The following is a 23,283-nucleotide window of genomic DNA, read 5'->3' on the forward strand; positions in this document are numbered from 1 at the left end:
GGATAGCCTTGGGCAGACCAAAACATTTGGTCACTTTACTTTTGAGAGTGAAAGGGAACTCGATTATTCATTCAATTTGTGCTACTTTCTTATTCTCCTTATGATTTCTTCTTTGACCAATGGATTGTTTAAAAGCGTGTTGCTTGGGGCGCCTGGGTGGCTCAGTTGGTTAAGCGACTGCCTTTGGCTCAGGTCATGATCCTGGAGTCCCGGGATCGAGTCCCGCATCGGGCTCCCTGCTCAGCGGGGACCCTGCTTCTCCCTCTGACCTTCTTCCCTCTCATGCTCTCTCTCTACCATTCTCTCTCTCTCTCAATAAATAAATTTAAAAAAAATCTTTAATAAATAAATAAATAAATAAATAAATAAAAGCGTGTTGCTTAATTTCCAAAATACTCGGAGATTTTCTAGATTTTTTTTTATTTCAAATGTAATTCCATTTTGGTTACAGAACATTATTTATGAAGCGCCTGCGTGGCTCAGTCGTTAGGCATCTGCCTTCAGCTCAGGTCATGGTCCCAGGGTCCTGGGATCGAGCCCCACATCGGGCTCCCTGCTCAGCGGGAAGCCTGCTTCTCCCTCTCCTGCTCACCCTGCTTGTGTTCCCTCTCAAGCTGTCTCTCTCTGTGTGTCAAATAAATAAATAAAATCTTTTTAAAAAAAGAGCATTATTTATGATTTTAACTTTTTGAAATTTACTGAGACTTGTTTTGTGGTCCAGTATATGATCTATCTTGGAGAATCTTCCATTTGCAGGGGAAAAGAATATGTGTTTTCCTGTTGTTGAGCAGAGGTTCTATAAATGTCAACCAGTTTAAATATGTTGATAGTTTTGTTCAGATCTTCTGTATGCTTTTTCTACTTGCTCCATCAGTTATGGGGGGGTAATAAAATTTCCTGCTACGATAGATTTGTCTATGTCTCCCTTTAGTTCTGTCACTTTTACTTCTTGTGTTTTGAAGCTCTGTTATTGGGTGCGTTTACTTTTAGGCTTGTTACATCTTCTGATGAATTGGCCTTTTTCATTATTATGAAAGGTCCCTCTTTATCCTTTGCAATATTTATCTTGACGTTGAGATTAAATAATTCACAATCTCCCTCTCACTCTAAAAAAGAAAAAGTTAAGAAAATATGTATGTCCCTGCAGCAGCCCTGACTCATTTAAAGTCAGAGATATTCTGTGGGGTTCTTTTCACTTCCTTTCTTGGAACATGACATATCTCAACACTTAGAACATCCATTTATACGAAAAGAAATGTTTGATTGGTTTAAACCTTCCCAGATGTGATTCCAACTTGGCTGCAAGAGAAGCAGCTATTTCTGTCAGCTGGGCTGATAATGCCTTTTGTCTTGGGAAAAAGCAGCAATTTATCAGCTCTCTTAGACCCAGTTCGCTGGGGTTGGGGGACAGATGCTAATGTTGCCCTTTGGAAACCTCAGAAACACAGGCAACATTCTCGGGTAGTGGCCTCCTTCCTTGTGGCTTCTGTGTCATTTCATCTGCACAGGGATACACTGGGATAGGGCAGGGCCTCAGGGTCCTATGTCACCAAATCAACAATTTATTGAAGCTCACTATGAAGCCAGAACTTACCAAGGGGCCATGATGTTGGGATGCTGGCGGTGAATGTTGTAAAAATAAAGAAGCGTCAAAGGCCTGTGTGGTTCCTAGTTCAGAAGACGGGAGAACGGCATTCCCCAAGCCTGGAAGAAGGGTGTTGGTTGGTACCATCTTATTTTGGTATTGTATCCCCCATGTTCAGCACTGTCACAGGCACTTAGAAGATGCTTAATTCATATTTTTGGATGGTTCAATAAATAAATGAGTAAAACTGAAGTCAGAATGTACCCTCAGAGAAAGTAAAGGAATAAATCAGGGGTCAAAAACCTTGTTCCTTCAGGATCCCTATCAGTCGGGGTTCAGTTGCATACAACGATAACCACTATAAGGGCACCTGGGAGGCTCAGTCGTTAAGCGTCTGCCTTTGGCTCCGGTCATGGTCCCAGGGTCCTAGGATCGAGCCCCGTGTCAGGCTCCCTGCTTGGCGGGAAGCCTGCTTCTCCCTCTCCCGCTCCCCCTGCTTGTGTTCCCTCTCTCGCTATGTCTGTCAAATAAATAAATAAAATCTTTTTTAAAAAAACCAATAACCACTCTAGCTAGTTTAAGCAAAAGTGGCTTTAATTCCAGGGACCAAGTGCTTACAGAGTCATTTGGAAGGGATGGATGAATAAATAACCTCTAGGCTAAGAAGAGATTCCAAAAAAACTTCACAGAACTGGTTCACCAGGAAAAAGGAATGGTTACTTCTGCCCTAACCAGGAGTGACTGCTGGCTCCAGGTCTACACTACAGGTGGTTGGAGGTCAGGAAGCTGCCCCTAGAATCGCCCACTCCGGGGCTGCCCTGTGCCTGATGGAAACACTTGCAGCAAAACTGGTGCAACTCTCCCCCTTAACTGAGGTCTGAATTCAAATCCCAAGCAGATGCACCTGGTTAAGTGACTCTGAAGCCCTTCTGGAGCCACACCTGCAGGGAGTTTGGAAAACCCTGATCTTAGCCTCCCAGCCTCTGCTGTGGAGGAAGTATCCCAGGAGATTGACACAGACGCCAAGTGAGCCAAACTCCGTCTCCACCACAGGCGCCAGTGGTAACCTCGGTATGGCAGGTGTAAGAAATTGGGGGTACCTGGGGGCTGAGGGTTCACATTCTAAATGTTTCCAGAACATCGTGCTGGCCAGGTAAGACAAGTCTCAGCCATGTCTGCTTCTCTCTGTGAGCCGAGCGTCCTGGCATGAACGAAGAATGGCAGAGCCTGGGTAGGGAGGTGGGGAGAGGAGAAGCCTGGAAGGGAAGCAGAAAGAACAAAGCGGGGAGAAAGCAGGAAGGTAGGCGTGGCCAGTCATCCTTAGAGAAGATGAAGCTGGTCAGCAGCCCCTGGGTTTGACCAGAGGAGGCCCCAGCAAGATTGGAGGCGGGAGGGGGCGGGGGTAAGGAGGGAAGAACACCGTGGTGGCAGGGAGACAGGTGCACGCACAGGCTCACAGAATTGGGGGAAATTACACCTGAATGTCCAGGGAGAGGAGCAGCCGAAAGTGGTCTATTCAGACGGTGACTACCGAGGTTAAAATGAAGTATGTGTGTTATCTGTGTGCAGAAGGGTCTACAGCAGCCCCGCTGAGGTCGCCTCAAGGGCATGGAGGAGAGAAATGGAATGAGGAAGGTAGTTGAAGAAACCTTTAGCTCCACTGCTAATGTTTACTATTTTTAAAAACGCAGGTAAAGGGGCGCCTGGGTTGGCGCAGTCGGTTAAGCGTCTGACTCTTGATCTCAGCCCAGGTCATGATCTCAGGGTCCTGAGATTGAGCCCCACGTCGGGCGCTGCGCTGAGTAGGGAGTCTGCTTCTCTCCCTCTCCCTCTGCTCCATCCCACCCCTGTTCTCTCTCTCCCTCTCCCTCCGTCCCTCTCTCTCTAAAAATAAATGTTTTTTTATTTTTTTAAATTTTTTATTATGTTAATCACCACACATTACATCATTAGTTTGTGATGTAGTGTTCCATGATTCATTGTTTGTGCATAACACCCAGTGCTCCACGCAGCACGTGCCCTCTTTAATACCCATCACCAGGCTGACCCATCCCCCCGCCCCCCTGCCCTCTAGAACCCTCAGTGTGTTTCTCAGCGTCCATCGTCTCTCATGGTTCGTCTCCCCCTCCGACTTACTCCCCTTCATTCTTCCCCTCCTGCTATCTTCTTCTTTCTCTTTTAAAAATAAATATTTTTTTAAAAAAGCAGGTAAGAAAATGGGATAATATGTTAACAACTATTAAGTGGTGACAATATGGGTGTTGGTTATATTCTTTTTGTGCTTACTTTTCTGTGGAATTTAATGTCTCACAAAATAGATTCGTGTTTTTAAGAAACGGAGGTGAGTGATTCGGAAGTGGTTCTGCACATTTAATGCAACTGAAACATTTGTTGCTCGCTGATACACTTGGATCCAATGATTGCAATCCAGAGGCGCTCCGCATATCCTGCCTCTCCTGAGGTTTAGGCAAATGGGTGGGGCTCCAGGCAGCTCATCTCTGCATGTGGAGATGCAATTTTAAATCATCACAGCTGCTTCTCCTGGCCTTGAGTCTCGCCCCAGCGTGGAGCTGGGGCACGGGGGCGGGCTCAACATCCTGGGGGCAGGTGGACAGGCGCCGCCCCAGGCTGCTGCCCCCTCCAGAGCCAGAGGGAGGGACAGACACCTCAGGATCCATGGTCCCCTCCCTGAGCTTCCTTTCCCCTCACCTTGAGGAGTCAGAAGGGAGTGCGAAAAGGATCTGAGGAGAACGGGCACACCAAGGCAGCGAAGTGGAGAGTCCTCGGAGCAGACGGTGCCCCGGCTCACCACTTCATGTTGGGTGCTTGGCTCAGCTTATAAACTCCATGTCAATGAATTCTGCTGCTATGAGCGGAGACTGGGAGAGAGCCCTGCTGGCTGAGTGTCCATGTGTACCAAGCTCCGAGGCAGGCACGTAATTACACTGGGAGACCCACTCTCCCATCTCCCAACAAACCTGCGGTGACTTAGGGCTCTTTAGTTACAAGCAAGAGAAACTAACCCCAGAGAATTTAAGCAAAAAGGAACCTACTGGAAGGAGATTGGTTAGCTCATGGAAGTGACAAGAAGAGGACCTGGAACCTGGGCACACCCAGGGGTCTTAGGAGAAGCAGGACTCACTCTGCAGTCTTGTCAGGGCTCGGCTGCCAGAGGTCATTCTGAGGGTGTCCCCAGCTGAAGGTGCTTTGATTGGCCCACCTTGGTCACACGATCCCTCCGGCCAGGGGAGGGCAGGGCACCTGGATCTATGTCCCTCTGATACTGCACATGGTGGAGATGGTAACTGCCCAAAAGAAAATCAAGGAGCTGTTACCAAAGGACGGAAAGGAGACATTGAACAGCGGATAAACAACCAGTGTCCCTAGGACATGCACCCATTTTACGGATGAGAAAACTGAGGCTCAGAGGAGTTAAATCATTTTCCCAAAGCCACACACTTAAGGCAGAACTGGGATTCCAGCTCTATTCTTTGTGTTCCAAGGTCCATGTGCTTCCCACACACTATTCCCAGGTCTCCAAAGAACACACACTGGCCAAGGGAACAGACATCGCCCCAGACGCAAGGCCCTGCCTGAGTTTTCCCTCTGGACACTGGTCGTCTGAAAGCTATGGCTTCTCAAAATGTCCGTGCATTCTCACCCCAGATGGAAATTAAGGCCATGACCAAGCTCAGGACTTATTGCCGTGGTGTGGGATGCGGCCAGCATAATTGTCTTATTATAGCAGACTCAGAGACATAATTCCTCAAACCGTCTGTCTAGAGTACGTGCCTGGGAAGGACAAATTAAGATGCCCTTGGTGAGACTAATCAAATAATAATTGGCAGACACTCTGAGATTGCTGGTTCACGGAGAAGTAGCCTCGGAAGCTGTTAAGGACTCGAAGCCCAAGACAGCCCAGCCGGGCCTGTGCACCTGCTGTTGCGGCCCCCCCTCTCTACATGAGAAGGCAATGTCATCACAGTGGGGAGATGGGAAGGGGGGGGTGGCGGGGAGGGAATTGGGTTCCAAATGGGAAGCTTTCAGAATGAATGAAAAGAGTTCATTTCTCTCTTGAGGAACCCGGTTGATCATACTTGGGATAAGACATTTTAGATACAATCTCCCAGGAAGCTTGTCACCATGATAATGACCAACATTTGGGCTCTACTTTTCTCCTGGAGAGGCTAGGGACAGACAGGGAGGGGACTCAACGTGTAGAAACATCTTACCTCCTAGAGCTGCTTTCTGAACACGGAGCGGGCAGCTTGCTGCCGGCCTGATTGTATTCCAGACAGAGAGGTGGCCTCAGGAGGGCACTGAGGGGGAATCCCCCGCTGCCTGGCTCTGAGTTAAGGGTGCTCACGTGTGTGCGTGTGGGCATGCACGCATGTGTGTGTATCCTACCATGCACAGAACAGCCCTGAACAAGAAAGATTCACTCAACCCAACATACAAGGGGGAGGGGGTTCTCAGCCTCAGCACCACTGACATTTGGGGCCAGTTAATTCTTGGTTTGGGGGCCGTCCCATGCATGGGAGGACTTTCAACAGCACACCTCAGGCCTCTGCCCTCTGGACACGGGGAGCACCCTCAGCCTCCTCTTCTCCGCGCCTCTGTCCTTTCCAAGCCTGACTGCCCCCTCCCCCACCCACCTCAGCAGCAGCTCTGACAGCTGAGGTCCAGAACTGCCGGGCGGCAGGCCAACTGGGGCTGTTTTGGTTTGGTTTGCTAGTGTTTTAAAGGCTCTAATCAGCTACCTACCAGCAGACAAGTCAAATTTCCATCTCATCCTGATAATTCGAAAAGTCCAGAAAACAGTTGATTGCCCTGGCTGGAGCAGGGTGGGGGCCTACAGACCCCCCAGCTGCCCTTTCGCCCATGGCAACCCCCCTCCCCAGCTCACCTCCACCCCCACCAAGGGCACCAGCCCAGCCTCAGGCACTTGTGTTTGTGATGCTCCTGAAGGGGTGGGGGGACGGACTCTGTCAACACCCCTCCCAAGCAGAGGTGAGCCTGACAAGTGGGGGTGCCCCAGGGTTCCCAGCTCTCCTTTCTCATAAGATGACCTCTCATTTTGGGGTCCCTGACTATTTACAAGGCTCTCTCCCAGCTTCACAGTCATCATCATCTTCATGACCGTTCCGGAAGGTGGGAGGCAGAGGTACAATCTCCCCCAGAGTACAGGAGGGGAAACTGAGGACCTCAAAGAAGTCATGTCACTCCACCCAAGTGACCTAACATGTAAGCAGAGGAGCTGCTTGGAGCCCAGGGTCCTGCTCCAGCGTTTGCTCCTTGTTATGCACTGGACGTCTGTCCCCGCCCCCCAGAAGTCACCTTATGTTAAAGCCTTAGCCCTCGGTGTGGCTCTTTGGAGACCGGGTCTCTAAAGAAGTTAACTAAGGTTGAATGAGGCCATGGATGGTGCTGCTTTGATAGGATTGGCGTCCTTAATAAGAAGAAGCCAAGGCCATGAGAGGACAAAGCAGAAGACAGCCCTCTGCAAGCCAGGAAGAGAGGCTTCCAAGGAACCATCCTGGCTGGCACCTTGATCTTGGACTTCGGGCCTCCAGAACTGTGGGAAAACAAATGTTTAAGCCACCCAGCCCACGATATGCTGTTATGGCAGCCCGAGCAGCCTAAGACAATAGTCTACACACCATTTTATAAGCTGCTTTTTTAATGTAATAGGGTAGACATCTTTTAGGGTCCTTCCCTGTAAGAGCTACCTCCTCATTTTTAATGCCTCTATTCAGCGTATACTAACTATTTCTGAAATGGAGGCTTCCTGTGTGTCAAAGCAATGCCTCCTGTCTCGGGGCAGGGACTCCCTGAGAGCCATATCCTGAGCCTGCTGAGGTGAGACCAGGAATGGCTCCAGCCCGGAGGACAGGTGGAAACCCCCGGCCCACGCTGCAGAGCCCACAGCCCTGCCGGCACCTGCCACACTGGCCCATCCCCTCCGCCCCCCCCCCCCCAGCCCCAGGACCAGAACCCCTCTCCAGGGCCTTCTTCCTGCGGGCGGGAGCTTCCTTCGCCGGTGGCTCAGGAGCAAGTGGTGGCGCTGCGAGCCCCCGTCTCCCCTCCTTCAACACTGGATCATTCTGGAGGCTCTGCGGCAGGAACTTGCCAGGCAGAGGTTGGTGCGTTCTCCGCGTGATTTGGGATAATGGCGCTGAGTCACACAGAAGGTCTGTTTTTCAGCTCAATTTTTCGAATTAGGGTTGGGAAAGTGTGCCCCCCACCATCACCCGGGCCGGCTGCTTGAAGCGCCAGCTCCCCCCCCCACCACCACCGCCAGCCACCACAGCTGCCCTTTTCCAGCACAGGCCTCTCAGAAATAGAAAAATCCTACTTCCGATGAGAGGGCATGAGAGGCCCAGCTGCCGTCACCAGGACTGTGGACAGAGATCGGCAGGATGCTGAGGCAGGACAACTGAACCCCCACCCCCACCACCAGCCACGTGCTTTTAAAGCCTGGGTGCCTGCCCCTGGCTTGGGCTGGGGATGAAGACCCTGAAGCCTCCAGAGTGGGGGCCCCAAGACAGCAGGGCATGCCAGCCTAGAAAACCTTTCTGCGGGCCCCCGACCCCTCCCCTCCCCAGGGCTGCCTCTAGGTGCCCCCTCCCTCCCCATTCCCGAAGACGGCACCATGACAAAGAACCACTCACTGAACAGCTACTACGTGCCAGGCAGCATCCTGAACCTTTTACACAGACCATCTTAAGTAATGCTGCATCTGTCTCTGTGTGATAGGTCCTAACACTGTCCCCCTACAAATCAGGAGAGGAGATACAGACAGCTTGAGGACATTGCCTTGTTAAGGAGTGGCGGCGGCGGCCGCGGTGCTGGGCTTTGAACCCTGCACCTGCTCTCAAGCATGATGCAGTAAGAGCCTGGACGGGTGGGTAAGGTGCAGAAGGCCCCAAGTTAGGGGCATGGGCATCTCACTGGGGTGGGAATGAGCAGCCCCTCCATCGGATGCTGCTCCGATGTCACCCACATCAGACGCTTTCACCGCTTAGCGGCCGCGGGAGGGAGGAGTCCCCATCCTCGTCAGCTCTCAGAGGGCACAGGGCATGCGGCAGCCTTGCCTGGTGTGGCTCTTTACACACCCGTTTGAGGCCTTGTGCCCAGATGGACCACAGGCCAGAGAAGTTCCAGCCTCCTTTAGCTGTTCTGACACCATGCCTGGCCCTGCCCCCTCCCCAGCGGGAGGCCGGGGTCCCAATCTTCAGGAAACTTCTAACCCTGTGGGTCAGAACTCGGCCATTGGGGTACAGGTCCAGCGCCACGCCCCAGCAGCGGCTCCATCCCCAAAACCCCAACAGAAGGTTCCCGGTCATTTCCATTCCAGTTTTAGCCTTTGACACCTGCTCTGTCCAGCCTGCCCCTCACTCTGCTGTCCACCGGAGACCAGGGGAGGGGAAGGCAAGGCAAGATGTGAAGGATAGCTGGAAACACTAGTCCAGCCCCAACCCTCCACCCCAAACAAGGTTCAGACATGCCTCCCTCCAGTCCAGACTGACCTCTGGGGCTCAGTTGCCTCATCTCTGCAATGGGCATGAAAGTTACTGACCAGCCAGAGGCAGAGGCCTGGAGCCCATGAATTCTTAAAGGTGTGGCCTGCTCCCCAATGCCGGTTTGGGTGGTTCAGAGCTGCACGGGGGTCTTCTCCTTTAGGGAACAAGGCAGCAAAGGAAGGGCAGGCACAGGCATCTCTGTCCTCTGGCCTCTGAATGCCTCAGTGGGTCCTAAGAAATGGCCTTTGACCCTTCCTTGGTACTGCCATGGAGGAGACAGGGCAGGGGGACCCTCAGAGGGAGACAGTCATGCTGCGAGGGGAGTGGGAGAGTGAGGGTGCTGGGTCCAAACTCCTCCCAGCTCCCACCCCCAGTCTGTGCTGCTTCTGGGCAGTCTGTCTGTGGCCCAGTGACCCCGCCGCCAGGAGCTGCTTAAGCCATGGGCTGGACTCTGCTGGTGAGTCGGCAGTGTAGGGTCTGCAGCATCTCTCTGGTCTAATGGCCTGGCTGTGCTACTTTAGGCAAGTCGCTTAACTTCTCTGAGCCTCATGTTTCTCAGCTGTCAACTAGAGCATTTGAATAAAAAGATCTGGTTTTCAAACACATTTAGCAGCAGATTCCCCAAATGTAAAAGAAGTGAAGGCAGAGCCTGATAACTTTGGGGGTGGGAGTTGCTCTGGGACAGTCAGGGGCTCACCCAAAGACCTACCTGTGTGGTTTCTCTCCCCAGGGCTGGCCAAAAGACTTCTTTGTGGACACCTTAAGCAGCCCATTCACCGAGAATCATCTTGCCAAATATCAAGTCATGCAGATGAATGGAAAATACCTTACATGGAAAATTAGCATAAATGTTAAAATTCTCTAATGAAGTGCTGGTGATTGGCTTTCTGCTGATGAAATCTCCTAAGCTAAAATGAACTTCCCTTTAATAAGCTACCCAATATCGCCACACTTACTGAATCAAACAGGAAAACTGATGATGCAGACGCATTGGTCATTTTGGCAAACTGAAGGGTGGCTTTTCTTTGAATGCAGATTCTGGGGCCCGACTCCACACTCACTGAGTCAGGACCTGAATTTGAAACGGGATCTCCAGGATATTCCAGCCTCTCTTTAAGGGTGAGATGTGCTCATTTACAGCAATGGTTTCCAGCCATGGCTACACATTAGAATCGTGGAGTCACTCTCTCGCAAAGATACTGCACCCCCATGTTCATCCCAGCAGCCACGGACATGAGAACAAGCTAAGTATCCACCAGTGGATCCACAGATAAAGAAAATGTGGTAGATATAGGTATCTATTAAAAAAGGAGGGAATCCTGCTGTTTGCTAGGACATGGATGGACCTTGCGGGCATTATGCTATGTAAAATAAGTCGGACAGAGACATACAAATGCTGTATGATACTTAGATGTGGGATCGAGAAAAGCCGAGCTCATAGAAACTGAGAGTGTAGATTGGGGGGTGCCAGGAGCTGGGAGGTGGGGGCACGAAGGAGATGGTGGTTGAAGGCTCCGAGCTTCCAGCCAGAAGATGAGTAGGTTCTGGGGATCTAGCACACGGCATGGTGACGGTGCTTAACAATACTGGAGTGTGCACTTGTGAGTTGCTATGAGAGTAGATCTTAAATGTTCTCACCACTCCAACAAAAACTAGTAACTGGGGTGATGGATGCGTTAACTAACCTTGTAGTGGTTGTCACTTTACAGTTTATACGTGCATCCGATCACCGCACTACACACCTTAACTGACACAGTGTTATACGTCAGTTGTGTCTCAGCAAAGCTGGGACAGGAAAAGAATCATCTGAGGCGGTTTTCAAAACAATCAGCACCGAGGCGCCGGCCCCAGAGTCTGAATTCATGGCCTGGGGCTAGGCCCGGCTCCTGGTTTCTGAGCTCTGCAGACAGTGCTGATGAGCAACCAAGGCCCCCCAGTGACTGCACCAGAGCCTCCCCAGGCTGTCTGGGGCCCACATTTCTCCGTGTCGTCCTCCCTCTGTTCCCCTGAGGGCCTGGGAGCTCCACACTATGGCAGGGGTTCTCATCAGGGCCCCTGATTGCTGTCATTTGAGGCTGACAGTCAGTCACACTGAGCCATCAGCCAGGAAGATGCATCCCTTTGCAAACAACTGAGTGGTAGCCTCTCTGTTCACACTGCTTTCCATGGTGCTACTTACTGGGCAGATAACAGCCTGAAAAGCAAGCCCTGCTGCAGACAGCAGGTTCGCAGTACCCAGCCCGGAGCTGGGCCAGCAGCAGGGGGACAGAAGCGGGGCTAGCCCTCATTGACCACCCACCTCTCACGTCCACGGGCAGCTCTGGAGAGGAGGCGCTGTATGAACATGGATTGGGGGGCAGCCAGGGCAAGAGGGAGATGCTGGGTTGGGGAGGGTGTTTTGTGGGGCCGGTAGAGACAGCAGAAGCTGTGAACCCCAATGGAATGCAAAGCCAATATTCTGAAGGCCCCACGAGCTACACTTCTCAAACTCTAGGGCCCAAGAATCAACCTGGCATGCTTCTTAAAACACAGGTGGCTGGCCCTTCCCCAGACTTTCTGTTGTTCTAGGGTGAGGCCCAAGAATTGACATTTCTAACACCTTTTGAGGTGATGCGGATTCTGCTGGTCCAGGGACCACACTTTGAGAATATACTTTGAAGCAGCCCTTCAACCACAGACTGCTTAGCACAGTGGTTAGTGGAGCAGACTCAGGAGTCAACCAAACCTGAGTCTGAAGCCCCGACTGCCACATCCTAGCTGTGTGACCTGAGGCAAGTTACTTAACCTCTCTGTCGATTTTTTTTCCCTTTGTGCCTGTCTGCCAAGTGGAGCCAAGGACAGTAGCTATGCCTTAGGGTCTTAGGGAAGAATAAGTAAGAAAATACCAGGTGCCTAGAGCACTGGGACTCCTCTTGACTCTCATTAACTGAGCTGTGGTCAGGACGAACCTGGGAAAGTGTGTCCGTACCTCCTGTGGGCCTGGCCCCTGCCGGGGTTCAAGTGTACTTTACCAAATTATCTCTTTTAATCTTCAAATACTTAAAAGCAGATGCTAGTGATACCCCCCCCACCCCATTTCACAGGTTAGGAAGCCTGCTCAGAGAGGGCAAGTAACATGGTCAAGGCTACACAGCTGGGAAGCGGCGGGGCCTAGATTTGAACCCTGGCGACCAAGTCCATAGCCCTCCTAACATTCTGTTCAAAGTCACTGCGTTGACCTGACCTCAGCCTGTGCAGCCTTAGTGGCTACAAACAACTTGCATCCAGGAGGGTCCTGAAATACTAAGAATGGTAAGAGTCTCCTGCAGCACTGGGCCCGCCAGCTACCTCAATTAATGCTTCCAGACCTGCTAGGTCCAGTGCAATAGCCACTAGCCAACCGTGGCTATTGATCTTTAAATTTAAATGCACTAAAATTAAACAAAATTTAAAATTCAGTTCTTCAGTTGCACTAACCACATTTCAAGAGCTCAAGAGACACACCTGGCCGGGGGCTGCCGTATAGGATGGCACAGCTCTAGAACATTCCCATCTTCCCATAAAGTTCTGTTGGACAGCACTGCTCTAGAGCTTTGATCAAACTGTTCTCTGTACTACCCTGCATTTTTAAAAGTTTTTCCAAATAAGAAGAAGAAAAAGAGAGAGCTTCGGTCCATTATCAGGAACAAAGTGACGCTGACTCAATGAAGCAAACATAAACACAAAGGGCCCCTGAACACATGACGAGATGCTCAGATCAGTCCGTATCAGAGAAATACAAATTACACTAGATTGAGATAAACAGCCTGTCTGATCGGGAATAAGCCAGAAAGTTCGTAGCACACCCTGCAGGTGGGGCTGTGGGTAAGACAGGCTGTCTCAGATACATCAGCAGGAGTCTAAGCTGATTGTTACCACTTCTAAGCAGGGTAGGTTGGCAATTTAAATGCACATGCTCTTTTATTCAGCGATTCCACCTCTGGGCATTTTCATTAATCCTAGAGATAAATGTGTTCGTGGTGTAAACAGAGATGCAGGACTTTCACTGCAGCCTATATATCAGACAAAGGAAGCACCCAAATGTTCATGGATAAGGGGCCAGCCAAGTACATCAGAGCAGTGGAATAGGATGCAGCCGTGAAAAGGAGAGAGGGCGTGGTCTCTGACCGTAGGGAAGGGGAAGGATAGAGTGTGAAGGGGGACGAGTTAGAATATACATGTCTATTTGCTTATGTTCACCTGTTTTCAATGTAAAAGAATACACAAAGCTAATTAATGTGGTTGGCAATCAGTGAAAAAAGGAAAGGTGAGGAGATTTGGGGCACAACATTTTTAGAGTGAGAGAGAAGGCAGAGTGAAGACAGCCCTTGCAGGTGCCCAGTGCTGGTCACGCCGAGCCTCAGCAGCTGAGCCCAAACCACTGCCCTCACAGCCACCAAAAGTTGGCACACTGGCTTCCCTTGCGCCCCCAAGCCCTCCCATTGTTTCTCCACCCAGGCTGTCTCCAGACGGCACTGTTCGAGAGATCTTTCAGCAAGATGGAAGCTACCCAGCCTCACGGGGCTACTGACTGCTTGAAAGGTGGCTGGTGCAACTGAGCAATGGAATGCTTCACTTAATCGTAATGAAATAGCCACACGCGCCTAGTGGCTACGGTACTGGACAGGACTGCTCTCAACGCATCTGGTTCTTGGGTCTGCCATCATCTCTGTTCGGAAAGGCAGCTAAGAATCGTGAAGCCAGATCTAACCCGTGCTCAATACGAGCTGGTGCACTGTGCAGTGAGTTGTAGAAGTGTACAAGGCATTCAGACAGAATTCCTGAAAAGATGGTCAAGTTAAAGAAGGAGGAATGAGAGAGGGAGAGAGGGAGGAAGGAAGGGGGGAAGAGAGGGTGGGAGGGAAGAAGGGGCCTGAGTCCCCACGACAGCCGGCGCTGGGGAAGCTGGCCTCCCTGCACAGCCTTGCAGATGGGGCCCTCCTGTAGGTCCTTGTTCCTGCGCAAGTGGGGAGGCTGTCCTGGGGAGGGCTGAGCAAGAGCCATTCAAAGACAATGAGAGAGAGGCCAACTACTGCCTGGAAAGACAGAATCTCCACCAGGACAGATGAGAAGCCCAGCCACGCTCCTCTGCAGGAGCCAGACCTGCCTCTGCTGGGTTTCCTTTCTGAAGGCCTGGCTCAGAGGGCAGCCGGCCAGAGTGGAGGAGGAGGGAGGTTAGCTCTGCCCTTGCCATCTCCCCATCTGAGCCTGGCAGGAGGTTTTGAAGACCATTCGTCTGCCATGTTCCATGAGCTGAAGTGGGGGCATTTGCCTCTGTGTAGTGGGTGCGTGATACTGACAAAGGGACGCCATCAGCCTCCCTGGGGACCGGGGTCAGAGGGGTGGAATGGGACTGACACTGGCGTCCCAGACACATGCTCAGAAGCCTTAGGGCTCTCCCTGATTGCAAGGACAGTACCTGCACAAAATAGACACTCAACAAAGAATTGAAGGAACAACTAACGTAATGGGTGTGGGTTCTGGAGCCAGACCACATGGGTCCACCCTGCGTTTGCTGGCTGTGCCGCCTCGCACCAACGCCTACCCTCTCTGAGCCTCCCATGGCTCCTGGGAGGCAGGAACAGATCACGTAGTGCTCAAGAAAGGGGGGCTGCTACAGTGAGGATGAGAAATCCACCTGAGCCCAGAAGACTGCTTTCCACCTGACGGGCCGTTGGCATCAGTCTGGTCTCACCGCTCATGCTGGGTCAGCACTGTGTCTGCAGACAGAATTCTGAGCGGCTGGTCTTGTGGCCCAGTGCCACCCAGCTCCGCTCGTCAGGGGTACCCCTTCCCAGTGCTCCTGGGGTCCTGCCTGGCATCTCTGCGTAGCGCAGGCTGCGCTCCCCAGCTCCTGCGCTTCTTCCCTGAGGGGGAGCCTCACAATAGGGGGCCCCAAGAGCAGGGAGGGTAGAGAGCAGCACAGGGAGACTCTCCACAAAGCACCCTGACTCCCAGCTAGAGCCCTCCCCCAGTGCCAGGCAGCCGAGAAACCTCTTGGCACGACGCGTCCTGGATCGGTGCTCCACAGACAAGTTCCGCGTGTCCTCGGATGTCCGAACCATGGCTGCCAGCTCATGGCCCCTGGGGATGGGCCCACTGGCCCGGGACTCCGGGCCCTAAGAGTCCACACCAGACCTGCCTTATTTCCCCCACAGTGCCTGGCCTCATACCAAGAGGCCGGCAGCACCCCTTGAATGACATCCCTCCTCATGCCACCCCCTGGTCTCCCCACCCCAAACTCAGAGACTGTGAAATACAAGGACAAGACCAGAGATCCTACCAAGCTCACTCTCCTTCCCCTGGATAATGAATGAAAGCAGGCCTCGTTGCCAGAGTAACCATTCAAAATCCATTTATGTGAGGAAATCAAGAATCCTGTTTATGCTCATTAATCTATATTAATAAAGCCCTTGACTGCAGAGGGCTCTGGGGGACTCCGTTCCAAAGCACCCCCCACCCCCATCCCATCCTATCCCCAGCCAACTGGGTTGTCACACCACCCTGAGTGGGCCAGCAGACAACAGGCTCCCTGGGGCTGAGCAGCCCCTGGAATGTGGTCTGTGCGCACCGAGCCGCAGCAGGGCTCACGGACGGGAGAGGGGGGAGCCCGGGCCAAGCCCCTGTCTGGGGAGGCTGAGAACGCTCAGGGAGAAAAGCATCGTCTAGTCCAGAAAACAGGACTCATCTACCCTACATGCTGGGCCCCCAGTGGAGTGTTCAGCTCCTCCTAGTTGTTGCCAAGGGCTCTGTTATGAGGACCCTACAGCAGGGGGACTGGGACCACTGTGTGTCCCTGTCAGCCCCCCATCCCAGGTCCTGGCACCAGAGTGGGTGTTCAGCGCATGGTGACAAGTGAGTGAAAAGGTCAACTACATTGGGGATTCTAATTTTAGCCCTGGATGAGAAAAGTTGAAGGGTGATTAAGAATTAGCCTTCAATTAGACCACATGGAAATTCAAACCTTAGACGGGATCAAGCCTGAGTCCCCTTCCCACCTGTGGCGGGCCCCACGTGCATTCAAGCCACCTGGAGTGCCAGGCTGAAATGCAGGTATCTGGGCTCTGCTCCAGACCTAGAGAATCAGAATCATAGGGGGGTGGCAGTGCGGGGAGTCACAAGCCTCCTGGGGGCTAGCTGTGCACACCAAAGCTCAGGAACCCCCTCTTCTTGCCAGCGAGAAGACAGAGGGGCAGCCAGTTGGCCAAGGGCCCCTTGCAAGGTAATGTCGGGAGAAGGTCTGCCACCCAGCTCTGATCAATGCCACACTTGCTGAGATGGGGAGGCAGAGACATGGTGCCAGACCTCAATTTGTTGGGGGGACAGGCTGACATAAGGCGCTGGGCATTTGCAGCAAGATGGGTCTCAGCTGCACATGAGCGGACGGGGATCTGGCAGCCTTTTAGCCAGTGGAGTAGATGCAAGCCAGGCAGGGAGGCTCAGCCCAGTGGAGTCTTCAGGAAGAAGCACAGCTACTGGTCTGGGGTCCACTGCTACGTGGTGGCAGACAGCCAGCAGAAACAAGAGTGCAGGGAATCGTTCAGGGGAGTTCTGATTCGGGTCTGGCCATCTTGGCTCTGCCACCTACCAGCTGTGCGACCCTGGGTACCTACTCCCTGAGCCTCCGCTCCTCATCTGGAAACCAGGAATAGGGAGAGCTCCTCCTTCCTGGGGTAGCTGGGGGTGGGCCTGAGATGGTGTAGGCTGCTCAGGTCCTTTTGGGCTCCCTTCCACCCATGCTCATCCCTCCCTGTTTCTACGCAGACAGAGGGGAGGAGGGCAACAGGAGCTCCCAGACTGAAGGTCCCAAGCCCTTCCATCGCCTGCTTCCCCGGCTCCCAGCCCCACCAGCCTCCAGGCTGCCTGCCCACAGTGCAGTTAAGTGCTAATTCACCTTCTGTTTCATTAAGCACATCCTTAACTGCCCATCAGGGCCAAGTAGACACCAGTTGGACTCCCAGGGTGGCCATGAAGAGTTAATAGTGTTTCAGCTGCAGAGTGAGCCAGCCCAAGCAGTCTTTTAGGGGTAAATGATTGGTTCCTATCAAGTGTGGCTTGAAAAGCTGAGGTGGCTCAGAGCTCCATTCCCACTCCGGGGTCCTCAGTGTGGCCCAGGTCTGGGGGCACAGCCTCTGGGGACAGACCCAAGTTGGACCACATCTCTATCCCCTGGTAGCTGAGGGACTTCAGACGGGTTACTGAAATTTCTCTGAAGCCCACTTACCCCTCTGGAAAATGGGATTGAAAATGCTAGTAGCCCCCTCCTGGGACTCCTCTAGGGCTTAAATGCCATCGTGTATACAAGGTGCTTAGCTCACAGCCTGACAAGAGACACACTCAATAATTGAAAGCTACTGTTTTTACCCAAGGACTTCCATTCCGGGACCGCAGCCTAGGTATGGATCTAATAAGATGTGTAGACACATCGATTACCATGGAGACCGCCTAATCTAATCCATGGGGGCTGCTCAGTGGCTGTTTATTGAGTTAAAGGAAAACAGGCATCTAATTTTAGCCCAAAGAAGAGAAAGTTAAAAAGCAACCTGAATAGTGGACTTTGGCTAGACAGTATGATCAAAACTGCTGTCATTCTCCGTCATGTGATAATGACTTTTAAAGGAAAGAAGCCATTCGCACTCACTGCGATCAGAGCTGCCCTGGTTTTCCTGGGACTACGACTAGCCCCACCTCCAGTGCCAGCCCCCTGATCGGGTCGGGGAAAGGCAGGCCACAACTACACTGCCCTAAGTACTTTCCTAAGTGGCCTGGTTCCAAAGAACCGAGCGGCTAACCAAGCACCCGGTACGCAACGTCAGGAAGAAAACCCCACAGCAGCTAACACAGCACGAGCTCGCCCACTTCTGTCTCTCCAGGTGGCAGGGGACCCATGACAAGGCCCCCACACAGCACTGCAACCTCTCCCCTCCAAGTAGGCACACCCTGGTGCCGCGGGCCAGGCGCAGGTGCATGGATGGAGCAGCGTTGGAGAGGCGATGGCCCTGTGGCTGGTGCGGGGAGACCTGGAGTGATCACCAGCTGGCTCCCCAGGACCCCGGTGTAGCAGAAGCCCCGTTGACTCAAACGCCCTGCTTGGGACCCAGGACTGAACCCCATGTGGAAAATGGGGTGGTAACAGCAGTGCCTGCCTCCCAGGGCTGAGCGAGGGGATGTGACACAGAGCTTGGAACGAGGACTTGCTCACTGGGGCTGTTCTCCTACACGACCTCATTTACAGACAGAAACTGAGGCCTGCGGTTTGCTGTCCTGCTCAGGGGGCTCCTTCCAGACGTCAGGTGGTGGCCCCCGCCCACCCCCAACTGTTAAAGCCCACTAGGTTCCCAGAAGGTGCCCGTGGCCCGTCCCCTCCCTCCAGGATGCCCTGGCTCCCGCTCTCCTGGAAGGTCCCCTGTGCTCTCAAAGCCCCTGAGCCCCGGTCCTCCCTGCTAGCTCGCACTGCTTCCGGGGACGGGAAATGTGTTGTCTTTTTTTTTTTTTTTAATTTAATTTAATTTTATTATGTTATGTTAGTCACCATATAGTACATCATTAGTTTTTGATGCATGATCAAAACAGGTTCATTGTTTTCGTGTAACACCCAGTGCTCCATGCAGTACGTGCCCTCCTTAATACCCATCACCGGGCTAACCCATCCCCCCCCACCCCCCTCCCCTCTAACACCCTCAGTTTGTTTCTCAAAGTCCATAGTCTCTCATGGTTCGTCTCCCCCTCCGATTTCCCCCCCTTCAGGTTTCCCTTCTTTCCCCTAATGTCCTCCATGCTCTTCCTTATGTTCCACAAATAAGTGAAACCATGTGATAATTGACTATCTCTGCTTGACTTATTTCACTTAGCATAATCTCCTCCAGTCCCATCCATGCTGATGTAAAAGTTGGTTTTCATCCTTTCCGATGGCTGAGTAATATGCCATTGTATCTAGGGACCACATCTTCTTTATCCATTCATCTGTTGAAGGGCATCTCGGCTCTTTCCACAGCTTGGCTATTGGCAGACATTGCTGCTATGAACATTGGGGTGCATATGGCCCTTCTTTTCACTACATCTGTGTCTTTGGGGTAAATACCCAGTAGTGCAATTGCTGGGTCATAGGGTAGCTTTATTTTTAATTTTTTGAAGAACCTCCACACTGTTTTCCAAAGTGGCTGTACCAACTTGCATTCCCACCAACAGTGTAAGAGGGTTCCCCTTCCTCCACAACCTCTCCAACATTTGTTTCTTGCCTTGTCAATTTTTGCCATTCTGACTGGTTTTCCACTTTGTCGGGCACCAGGGCAAAAGCAATTTACAAACAGCTGAGGAGAGCGGCGGCGGGAAGTGTTTTGCAGTTCGTTAAGCTGTGGTAACCGGGGCTTCGAGAGAGACACTGGCAGCCATGCGGGAGCATCTGCTCATGCAGACCAGAGGCCTGGCTGCGCCCAACAGGGTGGGTTACGGACGGGGCCAAATCAAGGACGGGGGCTGCTAGGGACCCCATACCTGGTTACTCCATCCTAGATCCACTGTGATGTCTCCCTTTACTTCCCAGAGAGAAAATGCAGAGGAGGAAGAAGTCCTCATCTCTATGTTCAATGTGTTCATCTATGTGTCCACCACCTCATTTCAGAAATGCTCCAAAGTGGATAACAGTCCTCACTCTGGGGAAGGGATCCTGCACAAGAGATCTTCTGGGGGTCTAGCCAGAGCACTTGGGCTGCAAGCACCAGTCACTGACTGCCACCCCTGAAGACGGAGGTAAGGCCACAGTGGGCGAAGGGATGGTGGTCACCAGGTGGAAGGAGTGCTGTGAGCCACACTTTGGAGCCCCCACACCTGGAATGAGGGCTATCTCCGTGGCAGGACCCCCACCCAGTCCCTGCTGTCTCTGTTCTTGCAAAGGGCTGGCTCCTGTCCATTTCAGACTGCAGATTTCTCCACACACCATCCCAACTCTGGGGGAGAAAGCCTGGATGGCTCGGGTGGCCTGCCCACCCAGGGCTTCACCAGCAGTGCCCCTAAGACTATGGCAAACAGGAGGAACAATCCCCCAAAGTAGACTACATGAAGAAGGGAAATGGAAGGTCAGAAGACCCAAACAATGATGTTCACCACCATGGGCCAATTTTTGGTTTTATAGATGAGGAGACTGGAGGTCAGAGTGGTTCAGTGACTTGCCCAGTGAATTAATGGTGGAGCCAAAATCCCCAGTCTGCTCCAGATTCTAAGCTGAGCTCTCCCTGCAACAGGGTTCAGTCTCCTGAGTCTGTTTGCCCTTGGCTTAGATCTCTGTCCCTCCAAACAGCAAGCAATAGCCACTCAACTGCGATTTCTGGCTGTGTTGGCAGGGCAGTCATTTTTTAGCCTCGGGAGTCTCTGGCTCTGCTGAGAGAGCTGACTCTTGACCACCTGTTGAGCACCTGTTCTTCCGTGTGCCCGCAAAGTCTGGTCTTCCCTGAGGCTGGGGCACTCAGATGGGGCTCCATCTGCAGGCCGAGCGGCCACCCGGAGATTACAAGGCACTGCCCAGCAGAGAATGCTGTTGGCAAGAGACGGCCCAGAGGCTGAGGACTCAGCACCACACAGGAGGCTGAGTTCACGCCCCTGGGACCCCTCTGCCATCCAGACAGCTGCGCCCTGGAGCAGCATGGCCACCATAAGGAAGCAAGTGAGCCCTTACTGGGCTTGCCAGGCTGTGTTCTGGTTACATCTTGCAGCCCTTACATCAACCCAACAGTGTGCAATCGTTGAGGACCGGCTGCTGTGTCCCCGGTGGGTGACCTTGGACAGGTCACTTCACATCTGTGAGCTCCACCTTTGTCACCGGAAAATGGAGCTGCTATGAGCATCATTCAGACGATGGACAGAGTGCTTCGCACAGTGCCGGGCACACAGCTGACACTGGGTGATAGAGCGGTGGAAGAATCACTGCGGTGGTAGTTGTTATCCTGAGAACTGAAGGATGAGAAGCATCTGAGCCATGGAACAAGTGAAAGCCTGAGCCCTCTGGCTTTACATCAGGAGAAACTGAGGCTCGGAGAGCTGAAGTGACCTGCACGGGGACATACCGCTCATAGACCAGGAGCTAACCGACCCCAACGCATCTATGTATATTCTTTCAACTGCACCACGCTGCCTCTGAGAGGTCCTGGTCAGTGTCCCAGCCACTTGCACCCCTAGCCTGAGTCTCAAGCCCCACACCCCCCCACCCCATGTCTCCAGGCCACGGTGGCTCCCCATGGGCCCTGGCCTTGGATGGCCTGATGTGACTGGCAGTCTCAGTTCTTAAAAATGCCTTCATGGCCAGGGTGCCTGGGTGGCTCAGTTGGTTAAGCACCTGACTCTTGATTTTGGCTCAGGTCATAATCTCAGGGTCATGAGATCGAGCCCCGTGTTGGGCTCCATGCTCAGCGGGGGAGTCTGCTTGAGATTTTCACTTTCCCTCTCCCTCTGCCTCTCCCCCTGTGAACGCTCTCTCTCTAAAATAAATCTTTTTTAAAAAATGCCTTTACATCCAAACTTCACTGGAGCACCTACCTCTCACTTGAATTTTCCCATTTTTCTTTCCAAGGCTCCCCTGTACCCTAAGATAGCACTCCCAGCCCAGCAGAAAGCCTGCTTGCCTTGATTTGATCTCTCCTGTATCAGCACATGGGGCTGGTGCCTTAACCTTCTTGCTGTGCTTGCACAGCACCTCCCCACCTCACAGCTTGGATCAGTTTGACTTAGCATGATTTTCAGTCAATGTGAGAACTCCGGGTCTGTAGGAACTAGGGAGTAGCTGACTAAACCCAGGTTATCCTTGGAAACCCTGAGAGTAGAGGGTGCAAGGAACCCAGAAGAGAGGGATTCCCCCCCCCCCAGTGCCCCAGGGAAGATCTCCCAGCTACAGGAGATCCACATGCCAGGGACTTCAACCACCCATCTTTCAAAGCTTCCTCTGATGGGTTGAGTTGCCATGTCATTTTAGCTAAAGCTAGGCTGGTAATACCAATACCAACCCAATTCTCCAGTCCCTGATTGGAAGCCAAAAATGTACTGTCAACACCAGCAAGAGGGCAGTAGAAGCAACACACAGGTGTTAACACAGACCCTTTGATTTGAAGATAAACATTTAAGTCATCTCAAAACAGATTTTTTACTGGCAGAGCTTGGCAGCCTGCCATCAGACCCAACACCACGTGCATGTTGGGATTATTGCAGCTTCCCTGTGAGCTTCTAAAAGAGGACTGGCAGCTCAGGTTCGAGGACTGTTATTTCATACCCCTTTATAACCCTGAGAAACCCATGGGATTAAAAAAAAAAAAACTTTTGGGGAAAGTTTTTGATTTATGGAAGAATTGGAAAGACAGTACAGAGCGTTTCTATAAATCCTTCCCTCAGCTTCCCTGAGTGTTAAAACCTGATGTTTGGTTCATTTATCAAAAATAGGAAATCATCATTGGTACCACACTATTAACTAAGCCACAGATTTTATTCAGACTTCCCCAGCTTTTCCACAAACATCCTTTTTCGATCCCAGGATCCCACATTGTGTTTAGTCGCCATGTCTCCTGGAGTCTTTTGTAACCTAATCACAGAAGTGATGTTCATCACTTTTGCTGGATTAGAAGTGAGTCATTAGGTCCAGCTCCCACTTGAGGGTGAATGAATACCAGGAGGTGAGGATCACAGAGGGCCATGTCAGAAGCTGCCTACCACACTTCTGGAGAGTGAGGCTAATAACTGCCTTAAATAATTGAATGCTCTTAAAATGTGCACAAAGCACCTGCCATACAGGCGGCCAGCCAGTAAATGGCAACCATTACCCATAAAGTAGGCGCTTGGTTCACATCTATTTCCTTTCCCTCTTTTATACTGTTTGAGCCATCTCCTTTCATTGATAGATGTGTTCACCAAGCACTAGCTCAACTAACATGGCCCTTCCTTTGTTGCCCGATGCCCTGTCACCATTACATTGTTACATACCACCACCCTACCTAGCTTCCTTATGGGTGAACCCAGTCACACCCAAGAGAGCACTTTTCCCAGCCAGGGACGTGGTTTTCTTGGGCCTCTGTTCAGCTAGTTCCAGCTCTGTTCGGCTTTGTGCTATTTATAGTTCCCTGGCTATTACAGTCAGGGGTGTGCCTATATCCTTGTTTACAGATTCTAGATTTGGGCCAC

The sequence above is a fragment of the Zalophus californianus genome, chromosome 15, assembly GCF_009762305.2.
Source record: "Zalophus californianus isolate mZalCal1 chromosome 15, mZalCal1.pri.v2, whole genome shotgun sequence".
NCBI classification, from domain to species: Eukaryota; Metazoa; Chordata; class Mammalia; order Carnivora; family Otariidae; genus Zalophus; species Zalophus californianus.